The sequence below is a fragment of the Phodopus roborovskii genome, unplaced genomic scaffold, assembly GCF_943737965.1.
Source record: "Phodopus roborovskii unplaced genomic scaffold, PHOROB, whole genome shotgun sequence".
In the NCBI taxonomy this organism is placed as follows: domain Eukaryota; kingdom Metazoa; phylum Chordata; class Mammalia; order Rodentia; family Cricetidae; genus Phodopus; species Phodopus roborovskii.
In genome coordinates, this window is record NW_026126517.1 from 8,101,283 (window position 1) to 8,126,903 (window position 25,621).

Here is a 25,621-nt window from a genome sequence, read left to right on the forward strand (position 1 = left end):
GGGTCCTTATCTCCTTGGAAATAAAACCTGCTCCAACTTGAACTTTCAAGAATGGGCACAGAGCCATCTCATATATTACACTGTTGCCAGAAACTATGATTTGATTCTAGAGAATATACAAGAATAAAGCACTCCCTCAGGCATTGGAAAACCCAAATGTGAAACCAGTGAATAGGAAAGTACACACATGCCTGCATGTAATGTGAAAATAATGTATATCTAAAAGAAAGCAGGGAAGTAAATCTTCATAACCTTGAGAAAGGCAGAGATCCCTAGAACACAAAAAGCCCTCTCTGAAAAGGAAAAAAAAAATGAAAGACTTGCTTGAGTTTCCCAGAACTGTCTTTGCCAAGTATGAAAAACTTCATGAATTAAATGGAAATGTATTTTTTTTTCCACACTGTGGAAGCTGTGTGTCAAAGATCAAGGTGTGGCCAACCTGATTCCTTTCCTTGGTTTATTCCTTTTTTTTTTTTTTTTTTTTTTTTTTTTTTAGCTTCTGGTAGTTTTCTGTGAGTCTTGGAGATGTCTTGTTTTGTAAATGTGTCACTCTGATTTCTGCCTTTATCCTCAGTAGCATTTTTCTTTTGAGTAAGTCCAACTTGCCATTTCTAAAAGGAAGCAAGCCATATCCTATAGGAATCAAAGTAATTATCTCTTCTTGTTTACTTGGTTACTTGATTGCCTCTATAAATGACACTGTTTCCATTCAAACATCATTAGAAATCAAGGAAAAGTCAACTCTCTGAAAAAATATACTTATTTCTGACAAAAATGACATCAAATATATATGAGAAGAGAATTTATAGCACACAACTCTTACAACCCAACAACCCAACTAAAAATGATCAAAATAGGAGTATGAAAATAAGCAAAGTACATGAACATATAGTAAATATCATTATCATATAAATGACAATTGAACAACAGTGGATAGAGCCACTAGAAAGACCAAAATTAAATGGACTGGAAATTTCAAGTGTTGGTAAGACAGTGAGCCACAAAATTCACCCTCATTAGCTCTGGACCAAGAAACTGAGTAAGCACTGTGGAGGGAAATTTTAATGTAAAGTGGAACATAAATTTAACATACACTTAATGTACATATTCACAAATGTAAATGGCATGTATTTGTTTCATTCACAGCAGTTTAAACTAGAAGTAACCCTCACGAATACTAACAGCAAGTAAACAAATATAAACAATAGATCAAGGTTGGACAATCAGAAGAATCAGCCACATTCACATGACACAATGGATGAATCTCAAAATCACACTGGGAAAGACAGCTGTAAACACACACACACACACACACACACACACACACACACACACACACACACACCCAGGTGATTTCTTTGAAATAGACCAGTTCTAGACCTGAAACCCTAATCCATAGTGACAGAAGCCAAGTTATAAGTTACCTAAGAGGGTCTTTGGGTATCACTGACTGCAAAGTTGGGTAGGAAAGGGTGTAGTGGTGCGGGGCTTTATATTTTGAGTGAAATCATAGTTATGATAGTTTTGAATAAATCAAAATGAATATAACTTTACACTAAAAAGGGTGCATTAGACTGGGTATAAATTAGATTCTAATACATTTTGAAGTATATAGACATGTAAGAAATAATGTACTGAAGTCTTTTCCTAATTTAGATCAGTCATTGCAATAACTCCAATGGAGTAATGATTTGTCAATGGAGACATCACATAAACAGGGGCTGTTTTCTTCCTCACACACTAAGAACATTCATTTGCATCCCCACGTTTGTCTAGGGAAAGATAGTGCTAATAAAACTGCTTAACCTTTTTGATAACGACTACAGATATTGGAACCTAAAATTTTAATATTATAACATCAACAGGAGCATTAAAATACCCACAGTGGGCATCACAGAGCTCAACTTTGATCTAAGTGTAGCCATAGTGCAAGTTCCTAAAGGCACAAGCCTCAGGTGACTTTTGTCTAAAGCCAGAGAGCATTTAGGCTTTATGTGATCAACAAGAATATGTCTAAGGAGGAGACCACGTTCTATGCACTTGGTAAAGTTGAATGTATTTACAAATGCTTTAAATCCCAGAATATATTTATTTGATCCAAACCATAAAGTTCTAGAAGTCTGGAATCATTGTAAAAGGAATTTTGACTTTGTGTAAGTGTTTTGAAGCAAATCTTTCTAATGGTACACTGGTAAGTGTTCCCCTATTAAGAAGAGGGATTCATTCATCTCCCAACCTTTTGTATAGTGTAATAGTTGCAATTCAGCATCAGGAAAAAAAAACAAGCAAATTCTAAATTTAAATTTTGTCTGTGCTTTTTCAGTCTCTAGGACTGCACTACACGGCAAGCAAGGCTTTGTCTCCAGGCTTTTGGCTCACCAACTTTCATGGGTTACCATTGTCTTTGCTTATCTGCTTGCAATGACATTTAAACATTTCAACTTAAGGCACTGTTTCTGAAGTTTTAAAAGATCTGGAGAGTTTGCAAGTTTGAAATCTGCATCTGCTGGGTGGATCCTAGTGTTTTCTCTGTTTAAAAAGATTTTGAGTGTTACTCAAAGTCAGGGAGTTGTTCTAAAGAGGAACATCTAATTCAGTATAAACATCAAACAACATTTTGAGGGGAAAAACTATTGGTTTGTTCAGAATGGAAGAAAAACAAGTAAAGGTTACAATGATGTTACTTTTGACATTGCAATGGTGTGGTACATGAAGACTGAGCTCACTGGACAGCCATGTTCAGAAGAGACTAATGCATTTCTGAAATATATGGCTTAAATTATAAACTTACATAATTAGAATAAATAAACAAAGTATTAGTTTAGGAAAAATCTTTCAACAAACAGATGATTGAAAGCTAAGAATAATATTTACACTTAGATTTTAACATGTAACTCTAAGAAAGGCATGTATCTTAGTGGTGGAGTATGTACCTAGCATGACTAAGAACCTGGGTTTGAAACTCACAGTCATAAAATGGCAGTCTGAGTATATGCAGCCAATTCCTAGAAATTATAGAAAGAAGTAAGAGTAAGTGAATGTGTGAATCCTTTACCATGTGGGAGATAGTACTCATAAGCATTGATGTACCCCCCCCCCGAAAATATAAAGCATCTCTAAAAAAATAAGATATAATGAAGGGAAAATTACACACAAAAAAGTATAAAGATCAAAGTACAGAAATGGGATTACTACATAAAATTATAGTTGGACAATGAGGGTTGCAGGCAGAGATGTGGTGGTAAATGCTTGTTTAAAATGGTCTGTTAGTGAAATCAGAAGAGGGGAACCTTGAATACCGTTACCCAGTTCTCTAGGTTGCAAGCATCCAACTGATTGGCACATTCCTGGGAGTCCCTCTGTAGCAACTTCTATTTTCCCATGAAAACCTACAACTACACCTAAATAAGTTCTCAATCCAAAGGTAGCTACAGGGGTTGAAGACTGCACAAGATTCCAGATGTGGTCTAAAAATTCCCAGCTTCTCTAATCTCTAGACTGAGTGGAGAACTAAAGGTCCATTGACTTGTTTCCTCTGCAGCATTAAAATTATACATGATTTCCCACAGGCAGCATTACAGAAGACCTGACCAACACTTCCCAGGGAAGCTGGGCATTTTCATAGGATCATGATGAAGTTTTGTGACATCTCCAGGAAAAATGGTCCGTAGATGTCCATTTGGGTTTTCACAGTTGACATGTAAACCACTGAGAACATGACTATGTAGCTTTAGATACAAAAAGTTATTCTTAATGATTTCAGTAGCAGATAATGGCTTACTACTGAAATATATTCTTATGGATGTATAGAGCATAGGACATTTGGCCAATGGGCTTTACACATACAGTTCTGTTGCAAAATAATCTGAACCTTAGGACTAGAGCGAAAATTCACAGGTTTCTGTCTGACTGATTCGAGCTCTGCAGAATAGGGTAGAAACGTTTTTGAAACAATTAAGCAGAGAGGGTGAGCAAATGCCCAGTGTGTTAGCAGCGCAGTGTGAATGAGCTGGGTTTCAGGGATTATTTTTCTGATCCCTTCCTGCAGAAAGGGAAAAAGAGTAATTAGAAACATCAGAGTCAGGGGATGGCTCTCCCGTGTGCAAAGAGGGTTGTGAATACAAAGATACAGAGGTGGGAGCAGAAAGAGTCTCCATAGAGCTGCAGAGGACTGTGTTTCTTTCCTCCTTGTAATACCATAGCAATCCACTCTAATGCCTTACACCTGGTCAACGTCTAATGACATATTTGGGAAGGCCAGATGTTTGGGGGAACATAATGAAGTCTTCTCTTCTGACTCCCTCCACTGAGATTTTAAGATGACAGCATTTCACCTGTGAGTGAGCTCCTCACACAATCTACTCATACAAGGGAATATACCTCAGGGAGCTGGTGAATGAATTATTTTTTGCAGAACTTTCTAGGTAACTGGATCAGACTCCTTTATGCATTAACTTGAATCATTTTAATGGAAGCATTTAAAAAAAATTCAGCAGGCTGTCTTCTGATTCTTGTCTAGTGAATGCCACTTAGCCACATCTTTATAGTGTAACAAAAACACTGCACATTCCAGTTGTTTGTAACTAGGTACTTAGGAACGAGGGTAATATACCCTTTAGACACTGTTTAAATCCTTGTGTCTGGTGTCCATTGTTCCATGTTTTTCCTTTATTCACCCTTTTCACACTAGTAATTGCCAATTCTCCCTAAAGTTGGTGCGCCAACCTTCTGGCTGCAGCCTTTCATCTGATCCTTTGCTTCTAATTTTTGACAGTGAAGAATCTGCTTAACTTAATGGATTGAATCTCAGTAAGAACCAGATGGAAGGGGCCTCAGCTCTCATGGAGTGATGGGGTATTCTGATGGTCATCAGGAAGAAGTGGAGTTGGCTATTGTTTTGCCACATGAAGTTGCTTGATATATAGGTTCCATGATAGTGGTGAGCTAACACTCACCATCCATTGTTCTCATTTGTTTGGCCATTCTTTCTTCTCTACTCTCTAATACTGAGGCTAGGAAGTGTACAAGCCTATGCCTGTTTCAACTATAGTCTTTGTTTGTTGCTCTCTAATTCCCAGGGAGAAAGTCTTAAATGACTTACCAATTCCAACCCACTCCAAAAATGTATAGGTGTGAACCCCTTTCAGATAGTGTGTTATCTCACTGGATGTTTCTGGACTTCAGTCTTTTAGACTCAAGCTTGAGATCTCAGATTATCTCTTAACAAACAGTAGGATTAGAAACATCTCTCATCCTTCTCCCTGAACCTTAGTTTCTTGTACTGTAGAATGGGACGGTATATGTCAATCTCATCAGATAATGTTTGGGATGAAAGAGAGAGAGAGAGAGAGAGAGAGAGAGAGAGAGAGAGAGAGAGAATGGCAAGCACCCATTACTGTGGAACATGGGTTTGCAACTCTTTCTTTTATATAACAGTTGCTCTGTGTATTAGTCAAATGTAGTCTTAAAAGCCTGTAGCCTATATGTAACTTGGGAGCTGGCTATCAGTGTCATATTGGAAATTCACTGTGTTACTAGGAAAATGGAATTTCATTCTGAGTTCTTAGTCTTGTTAACAAAAGAATTTTAAAATGGATTTAGAACAAAGCTCCAGAACCACTTTATTAGTTTGAGACAAAAATGACCAAGCAGACAAGTTGTAAATGATGGGAGCCATTAGGAAAGGAGAATATATAAGAGGATCCTTTTGAGTTAGAGTCCATGAGAGAAGGCAGGATCAGCAATAGATCTCAACAATCAGTTATGTACAAAAGAGGAGGGGCTTCAGAGAAACAGAAAATCTGAAGTGGGGTGGGGGGTGGTCCGGAAAAGCATGCCTTGTCTTTTGGCAAGGATTAGATAAAGAATTAGAAAGAAAAGTTATTCTCTTCGAGCTGCAACTCTGAAAAGTGGGTGGGTTTAGCAGCTCTGCCTGGCACAAGTTCTATAAGCAACAACATCAGGGGAGGGGCTTTGGAAAGGGATCAGTACATTGTCTCAATATGGCATAATTATTCCTCCCACCTCCCAAGCATGTATTCAGGTAAATCTGCTTTCCTGAGGGTATGGTCTTAGGGTCAGATGATTAACAGATCCATCCAGATTAACTCTCAAAGGAGTAGACAATAGTATGTAATGTTCTAATGTTTAGGGAGGGCCAGAATGTCATGTCATCACCTAGGGCCAGAGGTAGAACTCAAACATTCTTTTGACTAAAAGGAACTGATCTTCTTTTACTGGGCCTCAAGAAAGCTATTTGAAATATTAAGGGAGGTCAGGGCTGATTTTCACATTTGGGTATTGCTGAGGATACAGGAGGTAGTGTCTAATGCTAACCATGATGGAGGGGTTCCTTGACCTCCAAGGGTGCCCTGTCTATCTACCAAACTGGGTCAATCCCAGTCTTGTATTTAACCTATTTAATATTCTAGTAGTCCTGAAAGAAAAAAATTATATTTATCCCTTTATTCCTTCTCCCTTGGGTCATTAACCTAGCAAATCAGTGTTTCTGTCCCCCACCAATAACCTAGAAATTATACAAATGTTTTATTGTGATGGACAAATCTGGAAACAAGTCAAATGTCATTCACTGAATGGGTAGCTAAACTGTGGAATATTCACCCCATGGAATATTGCACAGAAAAAGAAAGCACTTCTTAGTGCACTTGACAACTTAGAAGGGATGATATCTGGGCCCTATGTTGAATAAAAAGGTGTTATATACCGTATTATTCCACTTTCATAAAGTTCTTATAATAGCAAAAGTATGACAGCCAACTACAGACAAATGACTGACAAAGAGTAAGGATAGCAGAAGGAAAGGGCAATGGGAAGGCACTGCCTTGGTGAAGAACTTATCACATTTTAGTTTCTGTGGTATATATGAATCTATATACATAATGAAGTGATCAAGCATATATAAAATAAGCATGCAAACTGATAAAAAATCTATATGTTTAATAGCATCCTTATAATATATACATATTTACATATGTGTGTGTCTTTAATTAATATTCATATGCAATTAACAAATATACCTTAATTGAGAAAACTTAGTGGTAAGTGAATGGAACTTGTCTACTCTTCTTACCACTTCATGTAAATAAATATTAATCTAAAAATAAAACATTGCAAAAAGGAATGAGTAAAATGAAGCTATAGTTTTCTATTAATAATCTACCACTATAAATGCTTATAGAGAAGTCTGTAGTTTATACTTCTACATGCATCATCTCACATGAGCTGAGGATAGTTCTCCAAATGGGCCAGGGAAGAAATACTCTGTTCCATGGGTACAGAAACAGACACAAAGGGAAAGACATGACAGGTGATTCCCAGCTGGCTGTGCATCTATGAAAGGAACCTAGTTTCTGGTTTTTGAATCTGGAACACTTTGTACTACACAAAAATGGTTCCTATGGCTTCAAACTGGAATGGTGCATTTTAAATCAACTTCTGCTTGTTAGCCGGGACACCCAAGGGTGCCCACTATCTTTTGAGTGCCATCTGCACTCTCATCTTTTCCTTCGCTCCTTCATACCCACTTCCAATGTCTAGCCACGCTTCTAGCTCCACATCATGTTGTTCTAATAAAAGCGCTGCCTCCTAATGAAAGCCACAGTCACACCATTGTCTGCTGATGGTCTCTGTTACTCCTCTGCTTCAATTAAAATAAACCCACTAAGACCTTCCAGCCTTGTTTCTCTTCCCATGTCCAAGTTACAGCCACTGATAGGAATTGCCTATTAGATGACCTACTGCATCATCCACTCTTACTACTGCTCCTTTGTCTTCCTGCAAGGCAGCTAGGATCCTTGTTTCTAATCTGGAGTCATGTTTAGAGCCTAATTAATCCCTGGAGTGTGAGAAAGAGGTGTCTGAGATGAGAAATCAAGGTTATACATATCTTGCTCAGTGGAACAGTTATGGGCAAACAAGCTGTTCCTCTCACATTTTTGCAAAGCAAATTTATGTTCACTAACTTTGGTTCTTGTTGTAAATGAGAAGTGTATGAAGGTCTAGCAATGAGCTTTCACCATATGGGTGCCCATATGTTCCCCCCCCACTCTTGCGTACATTTCGCTTTGGCATGCACATATGCCTGTATTTTTGCAACTTAACAATATTAAAACTAATCCCATTTATGCTCCTTTTGGGTGAGTTGATTGAGTCATAAATTCCAGAGAATCTCTTTCTTGGGATGCTGAAGATCTGATGACTGAGTAAGGGGAGGGCAGAGTGAGCTATTCTGGCAGCAGATACACTCAGTCTGTGCCCCAGCATGCCTGATGTCTCTGACCCAAGCTCCATAGTTAGATACTAACCTTAATGGCTGGGAAGCATGAGCAGATAAAGTCTTGGTGATAACCCACATTCTGCCTTCTTTGTGAGGAGCATCTTCACTAAGAAACAGATGGTAATTTCCCAGGCTTGCCTTTCTGAAATCCCTGGTGGTGTGACTCCTCTCTGAGCGAGCAATCTTGATGGCTGGAGGTGTTGCACTGGATATGTAGTCAATATTTTTATTTCTATTTCCCACACTGAGCTGAGAAACTATACTTGTCAGAAATAGAGCAGCTGGAAATTCAGTTTAGACTGAAATGATGTTTAGCTTCTTTGTCAGGCTCTTTGGAGAATAAATATAAAAAGGGATATTAACATGTATCATATCAGGTAAAAACCTCAATAATTCTCTGTAAAATTGAAATTGGCAATATTTTTGCTGTTTGTTGTCAACCCTTCTCCATCTTTATGTCTTACCTATTCATTCACTCACCCATTAGCTTCATGGACAATATGTGTTGCTTGGGTGCTCTCTCTCACACACAATGGTGTGGAAGGTAGAAATGAGTCCGGTGTTAAGGAAGAGGTGATACTCAGTAACCAAGTTAAGTCAGCACATGCCATGTCAATGTCTGGAGACACAAGAAAGTATGACCTAGTACAGAGCAAGGTTTCACCAGGAAGGTGGCATTTGGGTGGCATCTGTGGATGAATAGAAGTCTATTAGGGAGCCTGGCAGGTTCGCACACATCCTTAATCCTAAAACTCAGGAGGCAGAAGTAGGGGGGTCTCTGAGTTTGAGGCCAGCCTGCTCTGCAGAGTGAATTCCAGGACAGTTGGGACTGTTAACACAGAGAAACCCTGTCTCAAACAACAACAACAACAAAAAAGTTCATTAGGAGAAAGAGAGGGATATGAGCACTTGCTAGCTCCCTGGGTGGACACATTTCACAAAAGAAACAGCATTTGCAAGTTGGAAGAGGGAGCTGGGTCTTCAAAGAAGCAACACTACATGCTAAACAAACAGAGAGACAACATGTCACAAAGGTACTCAAGGATTTTGCTCATTACTCAGAGAAATATATATATATATATATATATATATATATATATATATATATATATATATCTTCAAGAAACTAAAAGAAAGCTTGGAAATAAGGGAGCCTGTATCTAGATTTAACTAGAAGCATCTAATTTCTCAACCACTCATTCTCTATGTTAATATGGCAACTGACTAAGCCTCTGCCTCTATTCTCCATCTATAAACCAGAACAAATTAATAATGATATTTTTCCTTTATGGAGGGAAGAATGGAATTTGATAGTATCTATTCCAAATACTTTTAGATTATAATATAAGAATGGAAATTAACATGTATCATAGTAAGTGTAAAATTGGAATTAGAAAGGCACCCAATGCCGCCTTCCATCTGTTGCAAAGCCTTCACTATGCAATTGCTATATCAAATTATGCTATTGAAATCAGTTGGACACTGATAAAATTGAGACCAGCTTTACAAGTCCTGTAGATCTAATTGGCCTCAGCGGTGGGTCCACAGTGACTCTTGCTGCTGAACTGAAATTGTGGGCTTCAATAGGAAATAATAAGCAGCCTGGCCCCACACCAACACACTACAACCACCCCTGGAGATAATGAGTTTTAATTTAGACATTGAGCCCCTTTCACTTGGCCAGATGTTGAAGGAACCTCGGAACTATTCATTTCCTTTTTCCTTCTGGCATGAGCATACTTGAGAATCTTTGAAAAGACCCCTAGCTCTAAATCTGACCACTGACTTTCCTCGAGTGTTTTTTTTCCATAGCCATTTGCCTTTCTTTCTATAAACCTTCACCTTTCTAGGGTAAAGTTCTTATGAATCACCTTCTTGGTGAAAGTATTTTCAACTGTGTTTCCCCTATTTACAATCAAACTTACTATGACTAAATTTGCCCTGCAATGTGTCAATATGCAGCCAAGGCAAGTACAACATAGTCCCTGTACTAGACTGAAAGGAGATTAGAGGGGAAGACCAGTAAATAAGCCCTTGTCTCCCACAGAAAAGTAGTTGAGACCACTGAGAAAAGGTAGCCTGAGTTCACTGACTTTTTAAGATCTATGTCCCTATTGTGTTTTAGGAAGGACAGTGGCTTCATTAGAAGTCCCAGTTAGCTTGCAGAGAAGCCCACACTTAGCTCATTAACAGCTAGAATTGGACAGAGAGACAGACAGAAAGATACACACACACACACACACACACACACACACACACACACACACACACACACACTGATTGTATTGTATTGATTGTATTGGGATTTTCAAGGCTTCCCTACAAACTTAGTATAGCTAAGTGAACCGTGTGCTTCACAGGAACAGAGCATCAATGACATAACACTTAGAAGCTTAAGCACTAAGAGGATATGTCCTCTTCATTCTCTCAGTGCTCTGGGAACACTTTATAAAGTGCAAAGAGTATGTCTTGATGAACTGAGTTTCTGAGATACTGACATCTCCTGGTGATGTTATACCCCACTTTGGCTAGATGGGAGTCCATTCTTCTTGTCCTGTGCTTGGGACACTGGAAATCTAGTTGAGTACATGAGCTGGCACATTTGTAAAGTTCCTAGCACAAAGCATACCACCTTATGTTTCAAATATGATCCAAGAATTCCTATTTAATAACTGTATTCATATGGTCTTATATCCATCTCATGTCCTGCAGAGACAAAGGAAAGGGAAGCATAAAGGTGATCTGCTAGATCTGTCTCCATACCCAAGAACTACTGGGATGATATTCCTGATGTGCAGAGGGAAGGCTGTCCAGGTGTCTTAGTCACTGTCGTATTGCTGTGAAGAAACACCATGACCAAGGCAGTTCATATAGAATAAGACAATAAATTGGAAACTTGCTCACAGTTTCCAAGGTTAAGTCCATTATCTTCATAGTGGGGAGCATGGTTAATATGCAGAAAGAGAGACTGTGTCTGACACCTCAAAGCCTGACCCCAACAACATACTTGCTCCAAAAGACCACACCTCCTACTCCTTCTAATAATCCTACCCAAGAATTCCACTCCCTGGTAACTAAGCATTCTATTACATGAGCCTGTGTGGGCCATTCTTACCCAAACCACCATGAGGGGCACTTCGGGGTTTATCTACAAAGTTGTAGGAAATGGTGTTCTCTTTAAAATGCATTCTTTCCATCTTCCCAATTGTGGTTCTTGCTTCCTCCTGTCTCTAAAAGTTCTCTGCTGGAGAGCAGGTGGTCATGTCGCTCAAGCTTTGTTTATTGCATTGTTACCCAAAACCCAAGCTTGCTCTGGTCTAGCTGTCTAGATCATACTGCTCTAGGGTACAGAAGGTGTTTGTTGTCCTAGTCCTGGCCGATCATGTGCCCCTGGGTGACTTGTGCTGCAAAAGGTACTAATTTTGCAAAGAGGTAGCACAAGAATTGGATGGCTTAGCTTGACATGCTTAGTTCAATATTAGCAAATTGGGGGAGAGATCTTTGCATCCCATAGGATAGATTTGTCTCTGTGACACCAGAATTTTGAACTTCCCTGTTCCTCCAAGCTCCATTTCTCCCCATCTTGCTCCTCACAGCACCTGCTATCATGGGCTTCCCACAGTGCTAACATTGCTGGAGTTTGAGAAATGAGTCTAGAAATGGTAGCAGTGGGGAAAGTTCTTTCCTCCACAGTTTAAAAGCAGGGAGCATGGTTAATTAGCTGCTTCTCTTAGTATGAGATCCGGAAGGGGGAAGGGAAGACTGACAGTAATGTTTGGAGTATTTTAATTGGAGTAGGCTCTCCAGTCTTAAGAATGTTCCAGCCTGGGAGAGACATCCTCTACCTGCGGTAAATGGGATCAGGGGAAACTGATCTCATTAACAAAAGTTGAATGTCACTTTGAATGTGGGCTTTGCAGTCAGAGGCTGTGATTGACTCCCATACTAAAAAGACCTGGGATGAGGGGAGAGGTGAGGAAAGCGGACCTCTCCATACCCAGGCATCATGGAACTCCTCTCCCCCTTCCCCTGCTTGTCCCTGGGTTAGGCCGAGAATGGGACACCTAGGATATCTCAGTAGTGGGAGCAGACAGCCAAGGAAGTCATCTTTGCCTTTTCTTTGTCTAGCCACCACTTCTTCCTTTAATTTTTTTTTCTTATCCTTTTCTTTCCCCTCCAGAATAACATATTGTTGAGAGTAAGCCCTTGGGAGTGCCAGAAATAGTTTGGTTCTAATGATACTCTGAATGATTTTGCTTCCTAAGATAAATGCTAGGTAAAGTAATGGATGTAACAGGCATTACCATCCTCCACTTCCCAAGTGCCACCGTACAGTCCTCTCTCTCTCTCTCTCTCTCTCTCTCTCTCTCTCTCTCTCTCTCTGTCTGTCTCTCTCGTTTGCTTACTCGTGTGCGCTCGCGCCCACACACACACACACACACACACACACACACACACACACACACACACACACACACACACACACTGTTCTCAGCTCACCTCCGCCTCTCACGGCATCGCAGTTATAACTACTCTCATCTCAGTCCTCCACAGTGCTCTCCTTGCTCCAGTGAGCCTGGTCTTATTTGTCCCTGCACAATTGGAGCCGGATACAGTAATTACATCTGCAGTGAAAGGGTTTCTCTCCCTTGCCAGCAGTAGGTATATTGCTAGTGCTGCTAATGAGGAATGAGCCTTTCCTGCAGAGCATCATGGGTCCACAGGATGCACTGGGACTTCAGGCAGCAAGGCATCTCGAGTTATATCCAGGGCCACAGCGTATCCCAGCCTGTACCTCATTCATGCCCCCACTGCATTTTCCTGTTTGGGAGCTTGGCAGCAGTTGGAGCAAAGGCAATGTGGCCATAACACTCCAAATCTGAATTGTAATTTCGAAGTGTCTGATTGTGCATATGATATAAAAGTTCCTTTTTAAGACATAGGCACAGCCTCTGGCTGGACCCTTATTCTCAGTGCTTGAAAGGATCCACATAGCTTCTCCTTCCAGCCCTGGCTCATGTCAATTCATCCATCATTGCTGTGGTCATGGACACTTCCCAGGATTTCTTCTTTTTCTGTGTTCTTTGGGATCCCCACCCCCACTGACTAGCTATATATATTTGTGTCAATCCAATAAGATAAGGCAATGGTATATCATCATTGTCATACTTTAAATGTGCTGCTGTGCCACTATTGACTTCATCCCTCCTCATATTCACAAAAGTTTTCCATCAAAAGTCATTAGACAAAAAAGTAAAGCAAAGATAGAAAGTGACTAATATACACCTCTTATAGAGTAGGAAATGGAAGTCTAGACTGGTCCCACTACCTGAAGCTCTCAGACAACTAACTCTCAGATATATATTAATTCATGTAACCATTCATTCTATAAACTAATTGGTGAGTGCCTGTTACCAGGACTCTGGAGTACTGGGACAAGCCGATAATCCTAGCAGTCAAGAGGGCATTGTCACAAAAATATAAAATAAAATAAAATTTCTTGTCATGTCCTGAACTTGAAACTGGAATAAGAAGAACCAATATAAGAATTTGTGGCTTTCAACAATAAGAAGACAATAAAGTGCTAAAATGTATTTCTAAGTGGTTGTTTCATCTTATTTTCCTACACATAAGCACTGTGATCATTCTGAACGCCTGTCTATCACAATAGCATTCTCTCTTTCAAATGCCATGTTGCATTTTACATTGCACTTCTCTGGGGGCTAATGGTGATTGCACTTTTCCTTGTGCTGACTGGACATTTATGTGTCTTCTTGTTTGAAATACTGGTTGAAGTGTTTTGACTCTTTTTGATTATGTTATCTTCAAGTGAATGAATTATAATAGCTATTTATATATTCTAGATACATATTCTATGGGAGATGTGTGTGTGTGTGTGTGTGTGTGTGTGTGTGTGTGTGTGTGTGTAGATAGATTGGGACAGAAAGAAAGAGGACTGTTGTCTCAGTCTGCTCATCTTCTCATTTTAATTAATGATATCTTTTGGAGAATTAAGTTTTTAAATTTTGAAAAAATCAAATACATCAACATTTAATATTATTTTTGTAGATTTAATAGCTTATAAAATTGGATAAAATTATTCAAAAAACATTGCATATTTTCCTCTAAAATGTTTAGAACATAACATTGCAGTTTAAGTGTAAGGTTACCAGAAGTTAATATATGTGCATGGTATGAAGTGAAATTTCAAAATAATTTCTTCCATATGCTATAAGTTAGTCTAAAACATCATCTTCCAGGTGCACTCTGTCCTTTTCTATGAATGACCTTGAATTCTTTTTTTCTTTTTTTTTTTAAAATCAAGTGACCATTGATTTTGGTTTCTCGCTGATAGTCTACAATTTTTCTTATTATTCTGTTCCTGTGTCAATACCATACTGTTTTGACAACTGTCACTTGATAATGTCCTAAAAAATCAGATATTGTAGATTGACAACCATGAAGTCTTCAAAATGCTGTTCTTTATATTTTCATGTAACTTGTTAGTCAGCTTCAGAATATCTCCATTGTGAATACATTTTAAATACAGATAAGTTTGGTGGTTTAACAATAATGAGTTTTTCAATGCTTCAAACATATTCTACCATTGACCTAACCTTATTCAATTATTTTCAACAGAATTAAAAATGTAGTTATAAAGCAATTTGTGTTTTCAGACACCATGGGCAATACTGTTTGGATTTCAACCTTAATTGATTATAGAATATATGTAGAAATACAATTGACCTTTATATATTGAGCTTGTATCTTATGACATTGCTAAATTTATTGGTCCTAATAATTTTTGAAAATTAGTCAAGATATTGAACACAATTTATTTTGCTCTCTATAATAAAGATGGCCAATGAGTAGATTTCTGCCTTTCCAAATTATATTTGGTGACTTTCTCTGAACTTTCCATTTCCTCAATTAAGTACATTATTGTTGACTGATTTTAAAACTGAAGAAGTTTTCATTTACTTTTAGGTGTGTGTGTGTGTGTGTGTGTGTGTGTGTGTGTGTGTGTGTGTGTAAGAGAGAGAGAGTGTGTGTGAGTTTGTTTGTGTGTTGTACTTTTTCAAATACCTTTTTGGACATCTATCCACATGATTGTATGATGTGTTCTTAGAAATGATTGCTTTATTATTAAACTGAACTTGCATTCCTGAACTGAATCTCATATCTTCATTCTTCATGACATATGCAAGCTATTCTTTTTTAATGGAGAGATTGAGTTTTCCCACATTTTGTTAAGGATTATGCTTCTATTTGTTCATGAGGACAAACAATTTTGAATGTTATGTCCTGGGTTTGGTCTCAGAGTGATTCTGGCTTATAGAATTAGTTGGAAAGTTGTTTGCACTATTGTATTTTTGGAAAAGAAACTTGGATGGATAGTATTATTATTCCATTCTGTCATAATAGCTTATAGTAGTAATATTTAATGACAACCATTTCAAATCTTTATCTTAGTAAGATAATCATATATGTTGTGTTTGCTATTAAATATGGTTCTGGTTTCAGAGAGCTCTTTATAAAAAACAAGAATGTCTTCAGCAATTTTCAGATTATCTGTCTCATTAGTCTATGGATATGGGAAGTATTCCATCTTCTGAAATCTTCTTTGTTCAATGTCTTGAAGTTTTCATTTTAAAATTTACTCACTTCCTTTTTTACATTTATTTTAAGATATTTTTGAAGCTACTATGAATAGTATTGGGTCCCTGATTTCTTTCCTCATTGTCATTTGTATACAGAAATTTCCTGATGTTTGTGCTTTTTCCTGTTTTTAGGATTTCTATTGCTGTTATGAAACATTGTGACTAAAGCAAGTTGAAAAGGAGGTTTATGTGGATTACACGTCTATATAATAGTCCATCACCAAAAGAAGTTAGGAGGAACTCTATCTAGCAGAGCAGTAAACTAGAGGCAGGAGCTGACTGAGAGGCTGTGGAGGGGTGCTGGTTTTGGGCTTGCTCATTATGGCTTGCGTAATAGCCTGTTTTCTTATAGGACCGAGGCAATACTCACAAATGAGATGAACCCTCCCCTATAAGTAACTAATTTTTCAAATGCCCTACAGCTGAGTGTTATGGAGGCATTTTCTTAATTGAGGCTCCCTTCTTTCTAAGGACTCTAGCTTGTATCAAGTTGACATAAACTAGTCAGCATGTGTGTTAATTTTGTGTCCTGTTATTTTTCTGGATGTATTATTAACTGTTAGAGGTTTCTGGTGATTTTTAGGGTCTTTTTTATATAGAATCCCATTCTCTGAAAATAAATTCTTCTTTTCCTATCATTATCAACTGTCTTATTTCTCTAGTTAAGACTTCAAATACTATATGGCACAGAAAAGGACTTTCTAAACAGGACCTCAGTAGTGCAGACACTAAGACCAACAACTACCAAATAAGATCTCATGAAATGAAAAGGTATGTAGTATTTTGAGTGAGAATGACTCTCTACTAATTAAAAAGGAGAAAGAAGAACGAGACTATCCTGACATGGACCTGCTAGTCAATAAAGCATTTGCTTTGAAAGCATAAGTACTAAGATTCTATCTCCAAACCTTTGGAAAGAACGAAAAGAAGAAAGGAGGAAGGAAGGTGGGAAGGAAGGAAAGAAAGGAAGGAAAGAAAGCAAACACCCAAGCCTGCCTAGTGAAAGAGACAGAAAATCATCAAGGTTGTCTAGCCAGCTCTCTTAGTAAATGCCAGTCCAATGAAAGACTTTATAAAGGGGAAAATGTAAAAGAAAAACAAATACAAACAAACAAACAAAAAACAAACAAACACCATGAGAAATAATACCAGAGATTGTTCTCTGTCCACTGCCCTAAACATGTATATATACACACATGCGCGTGTGCACACGTACACACACACACACACACACACACACACACACACACCAGCATACAATGGCATATATAGAAAGAATGTCACTTTTTCTATTTTCATAAAAATATTTATAATAAATACCATGACAGTTAATGTTAACTTTCAAATTGACAGTGTTAGCAATCACCTAAGACATGGGTGTCTAGGCAAGACTGTATGGTATTATTTTGATTAAACTAAATGATGTGGGAAGACCCATTTTACTGCGTGTTGGGCTATTCCCTGAACAAGTAATTTTGGATTGTATAAAATGGAGAAGGCTACTTTAACACTAGCTTGCAAGCATTTGTCCTCCTTTCTTTGACAATGGAAGTGTTGTGATCAGCTCTTTCTGTCTCCTGCTGCTATGACACCCCATCATGATACATTGTAGTCAGCAACTGTGAGCCAAAATAAAACCTCCAGTTCCTTAACTTGGTTTGATAAGATTATATTATCACAGCAAACAGAAAACAAACTAAGACGCCCACTAAAGTATATAAATTAGTACTTTTTTTCATCTGCATGTGTGATAAACAATGCAACATTTTGTATTGTTGAAGCACATTCTTCCATGTTTTATTTACATTGTTTTACTTAAAATTTATAAGAAGGAATAGATTTTTCATCATGTTTTAAAGAATATATCTGTTTTGTTTATAGTGCTGTCATAGTTACTTTTCTATTCATAGTATTGACAAGATACTATGACCAAGTCATAGTCATGAGAAAGAATTTATTGGGGGCTCACTTCCAGTTCTAGAGTGTTAAAGTCCATGACCATCATGGCAGGGAGCAATACAGAAGGCAGACAGACATGGAACTGGAATAGTAACTAAGCAGAGAGCTTACACCTGATCCCTAAGCTTGAAGCAGACAAAGTGAACTAACTGGGAATGGCTTGAGCTCTTGAAACCTGAAAGCTCAACCCCATTGAAACACTTCTTCCAACAAAGCTATGTGGGAAGTGTATGTAGGACATACACTATGTCCTAATTATGGTTTCCCTTCCCTCTAATCCTCCAAGTTCCTCTCCACTTCTCTTTCCACTTGGATCAACCCCCCTCTTCTGCCTCACATTAAAAAAAAGACAGGCATCTATAGGTTAATAACAAAATAAAATAAGTTTAAAAAGAACAAAGGGATTGTAATAGAACAAAACAAACAAACAAACAAACAAACAAAAAAAGAGAAACGGGAGAAAAAAAGCCACAAGAATTAGATAAGAACTGTAAAGACTCACTTGTTCACACAATCAGGAATCCCATAGCAATGAAACTAGAAGACATAAAATATACGCAAAGGTCCTGTAGGGTTAAAAGAGGTTAGAATAGAATAGAATAGAATAGAATAGAATAGAATAGAATAGAATAGAATAGAATAGAATAGAAATGAATTCTAAACTCCCCACATGACATTATGAGACAAAAATACTCCAAAGATGTCCTTGAGTTGTTGGCATCAACTGCTGGGCATGTAACCTACCCTTAAGAATGGTTGGTTTCCTCAGTGAGACTCCCTTGAAGAAAATTTAATTTTCATTTGTAAGTGGTTATCAGTTGGAGGCATCTTCTGAGTTAGGGATGGGATCGTGTGTTCAATTCTCCTTTCAATTTTAGACACCATCTGGTGCAGCCCCATGCAGGCCCTCTGCATGCTGTCCCAGTCTTGGGAAGATCAAAGGAGCATCAGTACTCTTGTGTTTAGAAGTCCATGTTTCCCATGTTTTCTTGCACCCTCTTGCTCTTATGCTCTGTCACTTCATCTTCCACAGGGTTATCCAAGCCCTGAGGAGGAGGATTTGATGAATATATCCATTTAGGACTTAGTGTTCTAAGATCTCTCTCTCTCTCTCTCTCTCTCTCTCTCTCTCTCTGTGTGTGTGTGTGTGTGTGTGTGTGTGTGTGTGTGTGTGTGTGTGTGCCTCTTGTCTGCCTATGGATCTCGGTACTTGTTCTCATCTGCTGCTAGAAGGAGCAGCATTCCTGATGCTGGTTGAACAAGGCACTGATCTATGAATATAGAAAAATGACACTAGGAATCATTTTATCAGTGCAATCCTTTAATACATCAGTATTAGTACCCCTATGTCCCTTGTTATCTAGCCTCAGGTTCTTGGTCAACCAAGCAGTGTCAAATATGTGTTCCATTTCATGAGTGGACCGTCAGTCAAATTGAATGTTGACTGGTTACTTCCATAAGCCTTGTGCCACTGCTGTGCAGGTGCATCCTGCAGGCAGCACACTGTTATAGATTGAAGGGTTAATAGCTGGTGTTTACACTTTTCCTTGCTATCACAAACAGTATTGAACATGCTGCCCATTGTGGGTGAAGGCTCTAGATAAGCAAATACCAGATCAACCTCTCCATGTTCAATGGTTTGTGAAGGTATTCTTTTAAGCAACAGGACCTTGCCATTACTTTGTGGAGAGCAATCTATCATGTTGGCAACAGCCTGGGTTGTTGGTGGTTCCCATGGGACTCCTATGGCCAACAACTCAATTACAGGAAATCAATTCCTAGTACTGGAAGCTTCATTTGGTGACAAGAGATGGCCAGTTATTGTTCTTTCTCCCTGTTATTCAATGATTCCATTCAGATTCCTTCATATATGTATGAATTTTAGAAAGCTTCTACTGTATTAGGTGTCCATACCATCCCTCAAATGTCCCTTAAATTTAGCTGCTTCTCCTCATATTCTCTCCCTCATTTCACTAGCCCCTCCACCTCCTCAACTGGTCCTCCTGTTTCCGAATCCCCCATTCCATTCAGCACTATCTATTCTATTTACCCTCCCTAGGGATATCTATCCATACTTCCTAGTCCCTTACTGTATACCTAACCTCTGTGGTTTTGTGAATTGTAGCTTGCTTATCATTGACTTAACGGCTAATATCCACATAAAGTGAATACGTAACATATTTGTCTTTCTGTGTGTTTACCTCACTCAGCATGATTTTTTTCTAGTTCCATATATTTACCTATGAATTTCATTTTTTAAAAAATTGGTTAAGTGTAATCCATTGCATAAGTATACCAGACCTTTTTATTAAATTCATTCATCTGTGATGGACATCTAGTTTATGCCCAATTTCTGACTTTTATGAATAGAACAACCATGAACATGGCTGAGCTGGTGTCTCTCTGGTAAGATGAAGCATCCTTTGGCCATATGCCCAAGAGTGCTGGGTATTGACATATATTGATGATTATCTTCCTAAGGAACTGTCACACTAATTTTCATGATGGCTATACAAATGTACACTCCCACCTGCAATAAATGAGTTTTTCCCTTACATCACATCCTCAACAGCATAAACTGCCATTTGTTTAATTTACCTTAGCCATTTTGATAATTGTAAGATGAAATTTAAAGTAGTTCGGATTTGCATTTCCCAGATACCTAAGGATGTTTCTTAACCATTTAAGTTTTCTCTTTTGAGAATTCTCTATTTAAATCTATACCCCATTTTAAAATTTGGTTATTTGTTTTCTTGATATTCAGTTTTTTTTTAGTACTTTATTTACTTTGGGTATTACTCTCTACCAGAAGTGTAGTTACTAAAAATCTTTTCTCATTCTGTAGGCTTTCACTTTGTCCAAAGGATGGTGTTTGCTGTTATGCAGAAGCTTTTCAGTTTCATTTATTAATTCTTGATCTTCTTGCCTGTGTTAACAGTGTTCTATTCACAAAATACTTTTCTGTACCAATACCAATCAGTTCAAAGCTGTAACCTATAGTTTGTTTGTTTGTTTTACTCTTTGCTCTTTGTGTCCCCTCTACCCAGCTCCCAAGTAAATACATGAAGACTTGTTCTTACTTATGAATGCCCACCCTTAGCTTGACCTGTTTCTAGCCAGCTTTTTCTTCTTCTTCTTTTTTTTTTTTTTCCTTAAAATTTTGCTATCTTTTGTGTCTGGGCTTTTACCTTTCTCTGTTCTGTATACCTGTCTTTCATTCTTACTCCATGGCTGGCTGTGTGACTGGGTGACTGGCCCCTGATGTCTTGCCTCTTTACCTTCTCCTTTACTTGCTCCTCACTCCTCTCACTGTTCTTCTAGCCTAGATTTCTCCTAATTATTTTCTTTTCATGCCAGCCCTGCCTATTCTTTCTCCTGCCTACCTACTGGGCATTCAGGTTTCTATTAAACTAATCAGGTGTTTTAGGAAGGCAAAGTAGCACAGCTTTATGGAGTTAAACAAATGCAACATAAAAGAATGCAACACAGTTTTACATCATTAAACAAATATTTTACAACATAAAAATGTAACAAATGTAACACATCTTAAACTAATATTGCACAACAATAACCAACTTTCTCTTTTATCAGATTCAATTTATCTGGCCTCATGTTGAGATATTTGATCCATTGGGGGTTGAGTTCTGTGCCAAATGATACATATTAATCTATTTTTATTCTCTCGCCTGCAACCATCCAGTTTGACAAGCATCATTTGCCGACCATGCTGTTGTCGTTTTCTTCTCCTCCTCCTCTCCTGCTTTCACAGTGTGTCTTTCTGGCTATTTTATAAAAAAAGAAAAAGAAAGAATAGTTTCCATAGGTGTCCGGATTTATGCCTGGGCCTTTAGATTAATTCCATTGATTACTGTATATATTTTTGTGTCATGACCATGATGTTCTTATTACTATACCTTAGTAGTACAATTTGAGTTAGGGGATGTTCTTTTATTTTTAGGTTTTTTTTTTTTTTTTTTTTTTGATATCCTGTAGAGTTTGTGCTTCCATATGAAGCTAGAAACTCTCCTTTCAAGACCTGTGAAGAATTTTGTGGGAATTTTCTTAGGTATTGCTTTGAAACTGTAGATTATGTTTTGTAGGATGGCCATTTTCACAATATTAATCCTAATGATTCCAGAATGTTTCTCATTTCTTTCTTAGTTTCTATCTTATTCAGTTTTTCAGTTCTATGAGTTTACAGGCTTTGTTTTGTCTTCATTATTGTTGATATCCAGCTTTAATCCATGATTGTCAGATAGGATGCAGGGTGTTATTTTAATTTTCTTGTATCTATTGAGATGTGCTTTGTGTTTCAGTATGTGGTCAATTTTGGAGAAAGTTCTATGAGCTGCTGAGAAGGGTTTTGTGTTTCTGTGAAAGGGTCTGTAAATATCAGTTAGGTCATTTGGTTTATGAAGTCAGTTAGCTCCAGCATTTCTCTGTTCAGTTTTTGTCTGGATGACATTTTTATTGGTGAGATTGTGGTATTGAAGTGACTCACTAACAATGTGTGAGAGTCAATATGTGATTTAAGCTATAACAGTATTTCTTTTATGATCTTGTGTGCCCTTCTGCTTGGTGCATAGATGTTAAGAATTACAATGTCCTTTTGGTAGATTTTTGTTTCCTTTGATGAGTATGTGGTCACCTTCCCTACCTCTTCTGATAGTTTTGGTTTGAAGTCTGCTTTGTCAAATATTAAAATGGCTGCACCTCCTTGCTTCTTGGATATATTTGGTTGGAATATCTTTTGTCATCCCCTTGCCTTGAGGTAATATCTATTTTTGATGTGAAGGTATATTTCTTGGATTCCATTCTGTTTTCTTATCATTCTGTTAGTCTGTGAGTTTTTATTGGGGAACTGAGATCAACGATGCTGATAATTATCAATAAGCATTGTTTGTTGATTCCCATTGTTGTGGTGGTATGGCCTTTCTCCCTCTGAATTGCTGGTCTTATATTGCTTACTGTGTGTGTGTGTGTGTGTGTGTGTGTGTGCGCGTGTGTGTGTGTGTGTGTTTAGTGTAATTATCCTCTTCTGGTTAGAATTTATTTCTATCATATTTTGTAGAGCTGTATTTGTAGACAGATAGTTCATAAACTTAGTTTCGCTGTGGAATGTATTTCTTTCTCTATCTATTGTGACTGAACTCTTTACTAAGTAGAGTTGTCTGAGCTGGCATCTGAGAACTTTTCAAGCTTGTAGGACATCTGTCCAGGCCCTTCTCACTTTTAGAGTCTCCAAGAAGTCATGACTTGTTCTAATAGGCCCACCTTTATATATTACTTAGTCTTTCTCCCTTGTAGCTTTCAACATTCTTTCTTTGATCTATACATTTAGTGTTTTGATTATTATGTGCAAAGGGAAATGTCTTTTCTGGTCCAGTCTATTTGGTATTCTGTATGTTTCTTGTATCTTGAGAGGCAAATTTTCTTTAATGATTTTGTTAAAATATTTTCTGTGCCTTTTACCTGGTTTTCCTCTCTTTCCTCTCTTCCCATTTTTCTTATATTTGCTCCTTTCACTGTTTCCTACATTTCCTGAATAGTTTGTACCTGGATGTTTTTAGATTCAACTTTTTTATTTTAACTAAGGTGTTTATTTCTTCTATTGTGTCTTCAATGCCTGAGAGTCTCTCTTCCATCTCTTTTATCTGGTTTGCCTCTGCGATTCCTGTTTTTGTTTCAAAATTTTTCATTTCCTGATTTTTCTTAATTGGGTTTTCTTTATTGATTCTATTTCTACTTTCAGGTCTTGAACTGTTTTATTGATTTCCCTCCACTGTTTGTTTGTTTTCATAGATTTCTTTAATGGATTTTTAAAAACTTATTTCCTCTTTAAAAGATTATTTTGATACACTCGCCTTGCAATTCGACTATGTTGTTGGACCTGTTGTAGTAGGGTTGCTGGGATCTAGTGAAGACACACTGTTCTTGCTATTATCGGTTGTGTTCTTAAGCAGGTGTCTAGGCCTCTGGGTTTGAGATGATTGTTTTCTAGGTGCTGATAAGTGGTTTTGTCTTTGTTGGCCTAGTGGCAAACCCCATCCTCCCCAGTTTATGTAGCCCATGTGCTTCTCAGGAGAGTGTGGAGGATGTGTGTTGCCTGATAGGAAAGGTTCTGAGATCATGCCAAGTGTAGCCATTTGGGATTCCTGACAAAATATGCTTCTAGGTACTAGGAGCTGGCACAAATAGGGGTGGCCTAGAAGGGGGTGGGGTTTAGGAGATCCACAGGTGGGAGGAAAGCAGGACATTCTACCAGAAGCTGCTTAGTCCCCTGGGAATGAGGGCAGAGAGTGAGGAGAGGCCTCAGCAGATAAGCTGCTTCAGAGCAGGGGTGGAGGAGCAGAGGGGGGAACTGTGGGATTGTATTTGAAGGGAAAACAAAAGTCGTAAAGATTGCAGTTAGCATACCTGCTTCCCTACACTGCATGGGAATCCCCAGCTTAGTTTCTAATCTTTTAACTCCATTTGTTTTTCAGAAATGTTGCCTCTTGGATGAGTTTTGGGAAGTTTTATGATCAATTTTAATAACTTGTAACAGCACAATGTTTAAATGTATATATGCCTATGTTAATATATAAGAACATAATAATATGGGTTATATTGGTTTACCATGAAAAGTATATATAATTGTATATACACACTATATTTTGTGTGTGTGTGTGTATATATATATATGTATATATATATATATGTATATAATAAATCCTTCATAAACTCCATAAAATATAAATGGAGAATAAGAGAGGACATTCTGTTTAAAGAGGACAAATAATGCCAGCTCATCTTTGCCTTGTTAATACTTTTTGCCTCATACACCTCATAATCATATAGAAAAATAACACATTTAAATTTGTATTATTATTTCTTTTAACGTTATAAAATGACCCTTACCTTATAATTTAAACATTTTTGTCTTGTATGTAAATTTTGTAACTTTAAATCTGTCACATTATTTTCTCACTTTGATTCTGTCCACACACTTGTGCACATTTTAAAAAAGTACTTGTATGAATATGGTTTACATATATTCTTTGCAAACAAGCAAGAATATAGTCTGTCTCCCTCCTTCCCTCCTTCCCTCTCTATCTCCCTCCCTCTTCTCCTCCCCCTCCCCCACTAAGGAATACCTGAGCCTTTCTTTCCTTCTAATGATGAGCTTAACCCACTTGCAGATACTGTTAAAACCGAAGTGTTTGTCCTTTCTCATCCTTTGTTTTTTTTTTTTGCTTTTTTTGTTCTGTCTCATGGGCTTTGTGTTTTGTACTTTGGCTCTTTGAAACACATTTTCTTTGATTTCATCATCTACAGTTTTTTTTTGAAATGAATATACTGTTTTTATACATACTGGTCTTTAGAGTTTCATTCCCCCAGGAGACTTTTCAAGCTATGTGGATGTAATTATTCAAGTTGAGTGAATGTTTTCTATGCCCCCATGTGAGACAAGAACTCCAGGGGCCTCTTGGTTGCCATCACTCTTAGCAATTGTGTTTCTGGACCTTGAAAAAAAAATCACATTTTAAGATGGAAATCAGAAGTTACATTTTAAAACATGCTTATTCGCCTTGAGATAATTAAATTTATAACAATTGCTTAGCCTTGTCCCTCTAAACCCGTAAGACCTTTAATGCATATGTCCCCATTAAGCCGTCAGTTGACACCTCTTTCATCTTCAGTTGGCTGGAATACATGTCGGTGA

The 25,621-nt window shown here is 37.8% G+C and overlaps 1 protein-coding gene across 4 annotated transcripts in view; it reads left to right on the forward strand.

The window, feature by feature from the left end:
- Opcml (opioid binding protein/cell adhesion molecule like) overlaps positions 1-25,621 on the forward strand; it is a 507,248-nt gene that overhangs the window by 395,293 nt on the left and 86,334 nt on the right. The window lies entirely within an intron of this gene.